At 41.5% G+C, this 11636-nt stretch overlaps 1 pseudogene; it reads right to left on the bottom strand.

The window, feature by feature from the left end:
• Window positions 1–1512: 1512 nt before the first annotated feature.
• Window positions 1513–2155, bottom strand: LOC145064670 (putative 2' cyclic ADP-D-ribose synthase BdTIR pseudogene; annotated as a pseudogene).
• Between the last annotated feature and the right edge of the window lie 9481 nt (window positions 2156–11636).

The raw sequence follows: 11636 nt of genomic DNA, 5'->3' as shown, positions 1-11636 counted from the left end.
CACCAATATCATAACAAAATAGATTAATATGATTAATATGACATAATCAATTATCAAATAATTTCTATTGAGATAACACTTCTTCAAAGTGTTAAAAATTCAACGGTTTCTACAGCTTCACTTATTGTTTAGGCAGAGATTAATTACTAGACATCTTCTTGTCGGCCGGGTGGCGTCTAAAGACTAATCGGAGATTAATCGAGATTTTTACAACACTGCTATTTTGTGCATTTAAACTTGTTGATTATGTTATTTACATCACCCATTTTTGTTTGAGGGTACTCATTATCAAATGTACACTATGTCAATGTGACTGAATAATATCAGTCATACCTTGCTTATTTAGCCAAAACCAGAAGGTAAGTTCGGTATAATTTTTACTTTTAAGTCAAACATATAATATTTTTCTTCATAAGAAATTCATGTTAAATTCATCAAGTCATTGCAAGAAAACCTGTGACTAAGTTGAAGTTATGATGGAAAATACAAAAAGAAGATCATTTTGTTAAATTCTAGTCATAGTCGTTTGATTCTATACTTGAAAACTAGTCAGTTTGACCATGAAGTCAAAATTATAGTATTAAATTTTATTGGGAACAACAGGAATGGAGCCGATGTTTGTGGCTATTTCGTGGATAACTACAAATGGAAGTTCAGTTACAATGTGAGATCGATTTGATCTAAACTATGTTGACCAAAAAACGGAATACCAAATTAAAATGTCAGCAAGATGGATCAAGATTTCTTGAAAAACAACACTTTAATTGATCATCAATCAATCAAAACTCCAGAATCACTGAAAAACAAACAGATTTTTGATGTTCGATCGATGTGTGAATCAATGCCTGGTTGTATTTTAAATGGTACATTACTATATTTATATATACTTGGTACCGATTTTGTTGCACATAAATGTTTGTAACAACCGTATAAAATGAAAGAAAAGCTTTTATTCAATTCATAGGTTACATCATATTACATGCATGCACCATCATATTCGTTAACAACAATACTGTGAATAAAAAAATAAAAGGAAAATGACTTAAAAGCCAATGAAGTTTCCAAACCATTCAAAAAACCTCAATCTTGTTTTGTTTGTTTAAAAAAACCTAACGAACTTAACATTTTGTCTAAAAAGTCCAACAAAGTTCCAAACCGTACAAAAAAATCCCAATTTTGTTTTGTTTAAGTTCGTTGGGTTTTTTTTGAACAGTCAAAACATGATTAAATTTTTTTAGACGTTTTGGAAACTTCGTTGGCCTAACAAGTCACTTTTCCAATACGGTAATAAGTCACGTCATCTGTTTCTCTTATTTGACTTTCAGGAAAGTATAACTTCGTTGGGCTTTTTAGACAAAATGTTAAGTTTGTTGAGTTTTTTTGAACAGACAAAACATGATTGGGGTTTCTTGAACGGTTTGAAAACTTCATTGGGCTTTTAAGTCATTTTCCCAAAAATAAAATAAATCAATGTAAATAATGTCAATATAAGTAGTTCTCATGAATGGCTATTTAGTATAAGATTTGAGCCTGACGAGTAGCATGCTTCTCATTTTCTATCTCGATCAAGCTTTCTTTCACCAATTCTGTTGCATATGTTACCACATCCGACCAATTCCTGTAATTTTATTCACCAAAATAAAAACCCGTTATTAATCTTTAAGCAAAAACTAGAAATTTTGAAAAAAAAATAATGTTGAAAATGTCGAAAATACCCTTTGGTTGTGTTGAACGCGAGTCCTACGGTATTCTTAGCCTCCTCGATAGCATAACCGAATCTTTTGATCTCAGACCCTGAACAGATTTTATTATCTGAAACCCGAAGCTCTGAGGGTTTCACATCACAAAATATGGGAATAACTTTCTTCCCAGACTCCATCATCAATGCGAGTTCATGAAGGCAAAAGTACGACTGACAATATCGAGGTGAAAAGACTGCTACGCCAATCTTGCACCCCAATATCGCACTGTCGATATTCTCAAAGAGCTTATCTCCAGGCTTCATGTTCTTGTTGTCAAGAAACGATGGAATTCTTGATAACAAGAGTTGATGATATAACAAAGATGCAATTGATCTCTTTGTGTCTATGCCACGGTGGTTTATGAAAACATCGCAAGCGGGATGACTTGTGGGTCGAGCTTTTTGGTATGCCATTTGGCGCTTGATTATGTTCAACATGGCTGAGCGTTGCATGGTTTTAATCTGTGTTAGGATTTGAATGCTTGTGTTTCACGTTTGGTATGATTTCTGAATGGTGGTGCCAAAGGTTTCTATTTATATAGGTATGTCTAATGTCTTTATATCTTGTGGGCCATATTAAATTCTTAAGGTGAATTTTTTTCTCCATTTACGTATGCAACAGTAACCTCAAATACTGTGGACTTGGTAAACAGTCGACCGATTTAGAATGTATTAGTGTATAGGTCAAGAATATCTAACTTATTTGGATTTTAAGGTCTTTTTCGAAGAGATTACAGTTAAAATATAGTTATTGAGTCTTTTAAAAAGAAAAATAACGGAAGCAGTTGAATGAATCAATGTCGAGGCATTAGAATTGACAGGAGACAAATCGACAAACGTCGCTTTGAATGTTTTTCAAGTTCAAATGCATGGATCGATGGAATTTCTAAAGACCCTTCAAAGACGTTTTTCACCCATTTTGTGCTCATACTCCACTATTCTATTATTAAATTCATTCTACTTTTTACATATTCACTTGGATGACAGAATTTGACTTTGACTTTTTTTTACTGGCAAAATATTTTCTGATATACATATTGGGATCCTCATCAAATACCAACAAGCGCGAATATTGTCGGGTTTATTCAGTTTAATTGGATAACATAAATAAACTAGATATTTCAGGAAAAAAAGTTACAACTTTTTGGAACATCGTTTATCTTTAAAACGGTATAGAATATACGACAAATGATACATTTATGTAACATTCAACTATATTATATTTTTCTTAGTGGTTTTTTATAAATTTTAATGCACAACTAAACAATTTATTTTTTTTAAAGTTTTTTTAATAGTTTGTTAATATTCAAGTTATATATTTTTTAAAATTGTTTTGCATCTTGAAAAACGAATTGTAAAAGTCGATTCAACCAAAATGTCAATTTGTAGGATCGGGTGAGATTTTGAATTTAGTTTTGACTATTCGGACCCGTATTTGAAAAACCGACATCAATTTGAATTTACCTGATCAGATCAGATTAACCGATCTATCCAAATAGACACCCAAATGTTAGGCCATTTATGTTCTCATTTTATATGATCTCTCGACAATCTAGCTATTATCATGCATCCTTATGTGGTCTTGTAAAGGATTTCTTAGTGATATCCTTGTTCATTGATGCAAATCTGAATGTAGTGAAGAAGAGCTGAAATTTTCATCGCTTTGATTCAGGGTATAGCAACAAATAAATGCACTTTTCTAGGTTGACGACCCTATTAGTATTTTTTTAGAACTAACATAGATATATTAAAGCCACTACCTAAAAGAGAAAGGCAGGACAAGAAAAGAAAAATTACAAAATGTTGAAAGGGAAACAACACCAATCCACCCAATTACAATTACCAAAACTACCCCTATGCTTAACCCAATCAAACACCATAGTGAAAACATTGTCCGCCAATTTATGAGCATAAATTTGCATCTTGTTGAATCTTTTCTCATTCCTCGCCTTCCACATGCACCAGAGAAAACCATAGTAAATGGCAAGAAAAAGCTTTCTCTTTTTAGGACATCAACCCCACATCGTCATGTAGTTAACAAAATATACCACTGAATCAAAATGTTACATCGTCGAGTCCAAGAACCGACTCGCCGAGTCCACAACAATCTTCATCAGACTCTCCGAGTTGTTCTTCCACTCGTCGAGTCCAAGCTCATCATCATATGACTCGCTGAGTTCACCCATGCGACTCATCGAGTCACTATGCGACTCAATGCCTGAAGCCCTAGCCTAACTCACCGAGTCATCTCCCAGACTCGCCGAGTTGATACGAGTATTCCTATAATCGAAAGATACAGAGCTACTCCTTTGCTCCAACAATATATCTGGGTCCCTAGAGTGCATTAGCAACATAAAGTTGCTACCTTTACGTGCTTCATGTCCCATAGTTCCAAAAACCAAGCTCGAAAGGAACTTAACTCATGGGGAATGGCTTTTGTATAGCAATTAGAAGGGCTTTCTACATATTTGATCCAAATAGAACTCAGATATGGAGTTTAAGCTCTAGATCTAACTCATGCACCAAGATCTCATCATATTATCTCCAAACAAACCCTAAAACTCCATGAAAGATGGATCTAGAAAGGAGAAGGCCAAGGATAACGATTCATTACCTCCAAAACAACCTCCCACTAAAGAATAAGATGAATCTCCACAAATCTCCTTGATCCAAGCTCCTTGATCTTCAAGATCTCTTCACAAAATCACTTATCTATGCTCCAAATTGTTTCCAAGGACTCTCACTCATGATTTTGGGGTTTCTTGATCTCAAAGGGTAGTAAGGGGGCTGAGGGGAGGACATTAAGTCCTTTAAATAGGGTGCAAACCCTAAGATTAGGGTTTTCCTCTTCCAGCACTGACTCGTCGAGTCCAGCCGTTGACTCGACGAGTCAGTCCACTTATCGCGTGCTCTTCACACGCTCCGACTCGACGAGTCATAGCTCCAACTCGCCAAGTCCATCCTTCTAATAACACTTTACACCCCTGAACTCTTGCTTCTAAACTTGGGGTGTTACAATTCTCCCCCACTTAAATTAGACTTCGTCCTCGAAGCCTGCTGCAACACACAATTCCGGATATACTCCCACAATGCATCCACTAATCTGACACCGACCCAGATTCCTTCAAATACTACTATCGAATCCCTATAAAATCCATCTCTTCCCCTGCAGGGTCCTGACAACTGCTTCAAGCCGGCCACCGGCTTCTTTTCTCTGATGAAAACACATATCAACTAAGTGCCACCTGATGATACTACCATATTCCCGACTTGCACCCACTTTCGCAGCTTACGAAAACCGGATACCATAATAAACCACCGGACTCTACCATAGCTCTAAGCTATCATCCTTTTGTCAAAACAGACGACAACCACGATGCGCGCAATATTGCAACTCATCCAGTTCTCCTCCCGAAACTAATCCCTTTTCTGTGTTAAGATAACACATCCTTCAGCGTCCAAACAACTCTCATGGACAACCAGCTAAATCACATAAGCACTCATACCTGGCCCAAACAGCCTCGGGCTGGAATTCTAGGTACATATACGACGGGTCCAGCCATCCCTTGGATGGAACACCACCACCTACATAACTCATGACTACAACCATACTTGGATCCCAAGGATCAACCCTTGCATCACTTCCGAAATCCTCTGATTCGACATCAGCGCTAATCATTTCACAACCTCAACGGACACCCAACCTGGATGTGCATCCATACAACTGGTACAATCTCAATGCTCACTATCAATAACCGAAATACTTTTAATCATCCATTTACGCTACTGCTTTCCCTTCAGATGACCAACACTCCTTCCCGGAGCCACATACCTTTCCCTTCCATTCTTCAAGGAAGTCTACTCAACGACCCTTACCACATCAACAAGTGTCATGGTGCTAAAACTCCACTTAAACCACCCATGTAGAGCAACTGCTACTCCCTAACTCCCATATACTCCGAATCCGATCACACAGCTAACGAAGCCCATACACGACCTTTAGCTAACTCCATCATCATGATCAATACTTGGGGCCAGACCTTATCGATTGCTATTTCACGGCGACATACTCACTCATTCTCCGCATACAGGTTTACTAACACATACTGAGTCTTCAACATGATTAGATCGCCTTACTAGGCCTTCAGCCTATCTGGACCACTCTCAGAACCTTCAGCATGTCTAGACCGCCCTTCTAGGCCTTCAGCCTGTCTGGACCGTTCTTCGAGCCTTCGGCCTGACTGGTACTCCTGTCGGCCTTTCGTCTATCCGGACCGCTCAAAAACTGTTGTACATCACCCTGAACCATTCTTTCCGGGAATATCTCCCATGCAGTCTGTTCTAGTCCCTCTAGGGGTTCCGAACTCCAGATCCGTTCTATGAATTTTTACCCCGGCCTAATCCCAGGCCTCACGTCGATCAACTACCTTACTTGAAACCATGGTTTGTTCCCTGTCCCATGTGTCTATCACCTGCTCTAACCATACCACACTCTCGGCTAATGACACTGCTGAATCCAAACAGCTAACCAACCTTGGATGCTTGCTGTTTCATCTGAGAATTTTCCAATTCTCCCCACTTTGTGCACCAACTACTAACTATCGATGACAAAACTGGCATGGCTCGATCGATCCTACTTGATATAGTCCCCCTTCTCCATGAACTGATTCCCTCCGGAGTGAGCAACCTCCACAGAACAACTCTTCCGTAATCGCACATCCCGAACTCTAAGGAAGTTTGAATCTCAACTGAACACTTCTCCCATTGCAGTTGCTATTCCTAGCAACGAGATCATATATCTTATCTTCCGACCATGAATCCTCCTAGACGCTAACCAACTACAACTTGCAACTACTAAGATCCTCAATCATATTACGAATCATGCGGAAAAAAGCGGACAAGTTTACAATACTACACAAATAACAAGATAACAAGATGGAAACATACCCGCAGCTACATCTGGCTCTGCCCTGACCTCCTCTGCTATAAGCTGGAAAACGCGTCCCTGAGCCCTCGGAGGCTCCGCTCCATACTGACCTCTGCCCGTAATCCTCAAATTGGTCGGTGCTGAAGCCTGCACCGGTCTTGCAACAAGCTGTGGATAGTTGACCCTCAAGTGTCCAACCTGATAACAATGATGACAAATCCTCATATCCTGAGTCGAGGCCGACTGACAACAATCCCTCGCATAATGCCCCTCTCTCCCGCACTTGCGACACGCACCACCGGATCTACAAACTCCGGCATGACCATTCCCACACTTCTCACAAGTATAGCTGCTCTGACCCTAATCCTAGAGTCAACTGTTTTGGACCGTTTCGATGTCGGCTGCGAGTGCACTGGGGTCTGCCTCTGCTCTCGCAACTGCAACTCAATCTCCAACTCATGCCGCCTGGCGGCCTCCTGCAACTCTAACAAGGTCTCACATCTCTGTGTGAACACAAACTGTCGGATATCCCTCTTGAGCATACTCAGATATCGGGACATCTAAGCCTGCTCCGAAGCAAACTCCGGGCAAAACATCACCCTCTCAGTGAACATCCTGGTGATCTCCGTCACCGACTCTGAATCCTGCTTTAGCTCCAAGAACTCCTGAGCCAACCTCTCTCTCTCTCTCTCTCTCTCTCTCAACCCGCGGAACATAACGAGCACTGAACATTTCTCGGAACTGATCCCATATAACTCCAGCCCCTTGCGCATCAGAATAAGATCTCGTAGTCAACCTCCACCAATCCTTCGCTCCGAGCCTCAAAAGGTTCAAAGCACACCTCACCCTCTGATCCGTAGGGCATGAACACGTGAAGAAACAACCCTCCATGTCTGACAACCATCTCATAGCAATTATAGGATCATGAACTCCATCAAAGGTAGGGGGCTTCGTATTATCGAAGTCCCAATATTGAAAACCTCGACCGGTTCCTCCCCCTGCCGCTGCTACAACCACTATAGCTGCCGCGACAGCCGTCTCCGCAAGTGCTGCATAGCGCTCATCAAAGTACTCAACCATGGTGGTCTTGATCAACCCAAACATCTCTGTAAACTCAGCCCGGAACATGGCAGCAACCTCATCATGCAGGATCTCACGAATCCTGGCATCCAACTCATCCGTACTCATCTGACCAATGACCTCGGGTAGTATTGGTCCATCCTAACCACCCTCTCCTGATCCCGATCCCGAATCGGATCCTGACCCGAAACGTCTCGTAATCGCCATACTGCAATACACCAACAAGACCCTTAGACACATCACATACCCGCCCGAGGAACTATCTCATAACCGATACCCTAGAGAGTTGTGACTTCCTTGATACACGTATGGGTCCTGTGCTTTCAGTAGTACGAGCCCATACTACCTTCCACATCTACCCATATTTGTCTCAAGTATCACCACAACACCCTAAGCATATACACACACACGACGAGCGCTCAATCTTCACTCCTAGAGGAAAGTTGAATATCTCATATAAGTAAAACCCTAGGCTAGTAGGCATCACATAATCAAGCAATTCTATCATGCAATTCCTGAAGATCCCTAGCCTAGTACTAGCATGATGTTCTAACATATCACATAATCAAATAACTTGTATGGTATTTTGGGGTCTACTTACTAGCTCTGGCTGATCGTACCCTCTGCATCCTCCTTTACTTATTTCGAAAACCTTTTGAAAACCATTTTGAAAATCCCTCCTTGATTTGAGACTGGATTCACACGAATGTTCCTCCAATTCACTCAAACCAAGACTCTGATACCAACTTGTAACACTCATAAAAATTGCACCAATTTAAAACATTTTAATTCATTCAAAAGCCATTAAGTTATCACAACTTGTTTTTAAAAGATTTTAAACATCAGAGTATCCCCAAAACAGAATCACAAAATCATGAAGTATGAGGAGCGGTACGATCACGCCTTTGCCTTGCCACGATCTCCTGAAGCACCTGAAACAAAACACTGAAACTATAAGCCCGAAAGCTTAGTGAGTTATCCCCAAAATACCAACCACATATAACCACACTCATATCATATCTCAATACAGAACAACCATGCACTGGGCCTTCAGTCCACCTGGTCCACTCTCCGAGTCTAGCCATGTATATCGAGTCTATAGTGTGATTGGTCTGCCCGCACCAGGTCTTCAATCCACCTGGTCCACTCTCTGAGTCTCAGCACGTCTGGACCGCCCTCTTGGTCAGCCCACACCGTGCCTTCAGCTGGCCTAGTCCACTCTCCGAGCCTCAGCACGTCTGGACCGCCCTCTTGGGGCCTTCAGCCTATCCGAACTGCTCGTTGGGCCTTCGGTCTATTTGGTCCGCCCTGGGTATGTTGGCCTACAACACAAAGCAGGACCCGCCTCAACCCAACCCCAGTGAAACAACCATGTACACATAAAACAGTTAATCACATAACAATCCTCAGCCAAACAAACGAATCTATCAGATCATGCAGCATAACCACATCCTAACCAGGATACCGACCTAACCGGTTACTAACATAACATTACCCTATATACCAGGGTACCGACCTTAACCAGGTCACTAACATAACATTACCTTATATACCAGGATACCGACCTTAACCAGGTCACTAACATAACATTACCCTATATACCAGGATACAGATCCAGCAACTCAAAAACATATCAAACAAATGCTCGTATTCCCATCCGATAAAGGGCCGGCCTTGGTGCCTTAGACCCTGTTGATATAGTGAGGATAACTCACCTTGCAACTGCCGAACCGAATCACGAAAGCACAAACCCGTAGCACTGCCTCCAACTCCAACACCTATAATCATCAATGATCTAATGACATAATATCTAAAATTACCATAATACCCCTGAAGGTCAAATCGGTCAAAGTCAAAGTCCTCAGTCAAAGTCAACCTTCCTGGTTGACTCTACTCGCCAAGTCAACCCACTAACTCGCTGAGTTCTAAAACTCAGAAACTCTCACATCACGACTCAACTCACCGAGTCACCCCATGACTCGTCGAGCTCAACAATCTCCAAGTCCTATCCTGACCAACTCACTGAATCACCACTCAACTCACTATTCTGAGTCTAATCAGAAGAGGTTGGGGGTTTTGCGTCGTGACTCGCTGAGTCCAAGAACCGACTCGCCGAGTTCACGGCAATTTTCATCAGACTCTACGAGTTGTTCTTCCAATCGTCGAGTCCAAGCTCATCATCATATGACTTGCTGAGTTTACCCATGCGACTCACCGAGTCACTACACGACTCAATGCCTGAAGCCCTAGCCCAACTCGCCGAGTCATCTCCCAGACTCGCTGAGTTGATACGAGTATTCTTATAATCGAAAGATACAGAGCTACTCCTTTGCTCCAAACAATAGATCTGGGTCCCTAGTGTGCATTAGCAAAATAAAGTTGCTACCTTTAGGGTGCTTCATGTCCCATAATTCCAAAAACCAAGCTAGAAAGGAACTTAACTCATGGGGAATGGCTTTTGCATAGCAATTAGAAGGGCTTTCTGCATATTTGATCCAAATAGAACTTAGATATGGAGTTTCAGCTCCAGATCTAACTCATGCACCAAGATCTCATCATATTATCTCCAAACAAACCCTAAAACTCCATGAAAGTTGGATCTAGAAAGGAGAAGGCCAAGGATTACCTCCAAAACGACCTCCCACTAAAGAATAAGCCGAATCTCCACAAATCTCCTTGATCCAATCTCCTTGATCTTCAAGATCTCTTCAAAAAATCACTTATCTAAGCTCCAAATTGTTTCCAAGGACTATCACTCACGATTTTAGGGTTTCTTGATCTCAAAGGGTAGTAAGGGGGCTGAGGGGAGGACATTAAGTCCTTTAAATAGGGTGCAAACCCTAAGATTAGGGTTTTCCTCTTCCAGCACTGACTCGTCGAGTCTAGCCGCCGACTCGACGAGTCCGTCCACTTATCACGTGCTCTTCATGTAATGCCCCATTTCTGGTATGTTATTTAATATTATTGTTTATTCAAGTTTCAAGAGGAACTCGACGAGTCAGTAGCCCGACTCGTCGAGTAGAGACGGGATTTCGGGCACGTTTAAGTTGACAACTCGGCGAGTCCATCCTGGACTCGGCGAGTCCATCAGTCTGAATGAAACCCTAAATCCCTGGGTTTGTATCCTATTTAAACGACCTTTTGGGCATTCAGTAGCCTCCCTCACCCACATAAGAGCCTCACACGAAAACCCTAGCCACCCTTATCATTTTGGTGTGTTTTTCTCACTTGGTGAAGTTGTGGTCCATTTGTGGAATAAAGGAAGAAGAGAGAAGAGGAGGAATCAAGGGAGAAGCAGTTAAATCCGAGTTTGTGGTGGTATCATAGTCTTCTTTGAGGTATCAAGCTCAAACCTTTGTCATTCCTCGATTAGATCTCTCGTTTGGCTTGTTTTTATCATTTTTGGCTTGGTAGTAACATTGAAAGCATGTGTTGCCTAGTAGCCTTCAGATTTATCTATGTTTGAGCTTCAGAAGTTTAGATCTTCTGCCTTTATGGAACCCTTTTCGCATGAACACCCTAGATCTAACCTTTTAGTGCATTTTGAGCCTTTAAATCCGTATTGATGCATATCTACACGTAAAGTTGGAAACTTTACGTGCTAATCAAGCTTTAGGAACCCGGATCTGTAAGTTGCATGCACCAGTTTTGAGCAGAATCAGCGGAGTAGTGTTGCATGCAACCGACTCGGCGAGTTGTTCTTCAGACTCGGCGAGTCGAGTCGTGAGTCCCCGATTTCTTCCCTTTTATGTGTCATGCCGAGTGGAACCAGTGATCTTTAGGTGGACTTAGTGAGTAGGAGGTCGGGCTCATTCATGAAGGGACTCGGCGAGTCAATGCCCTAACTCGACAAGTCCAAGGCAATCTTCATGCCTCAAGAACAGACTC

Source organism: Lactuca serriola, chromosome 7 (genome assembly GCF_051521515.1).
Source record: "Lactuca serriola cultivar US96UC23 chromosome 7, Lser_US96UC23_V15, whole genome shotgun sequence".
NCBI classification, from domain to species: domain Eukaryota; kingdom Viridiplantae; phylum Streptophyta; class Magnoliopsida; order Asterales; family Asteraceae; genus Lactuca; species Lactuca serriola.
The sequence above is the reverse complement of the archived record's forward strand: the minus strand, read 5'-3'. Positions and strand labels throughout refer to the sequence as shown.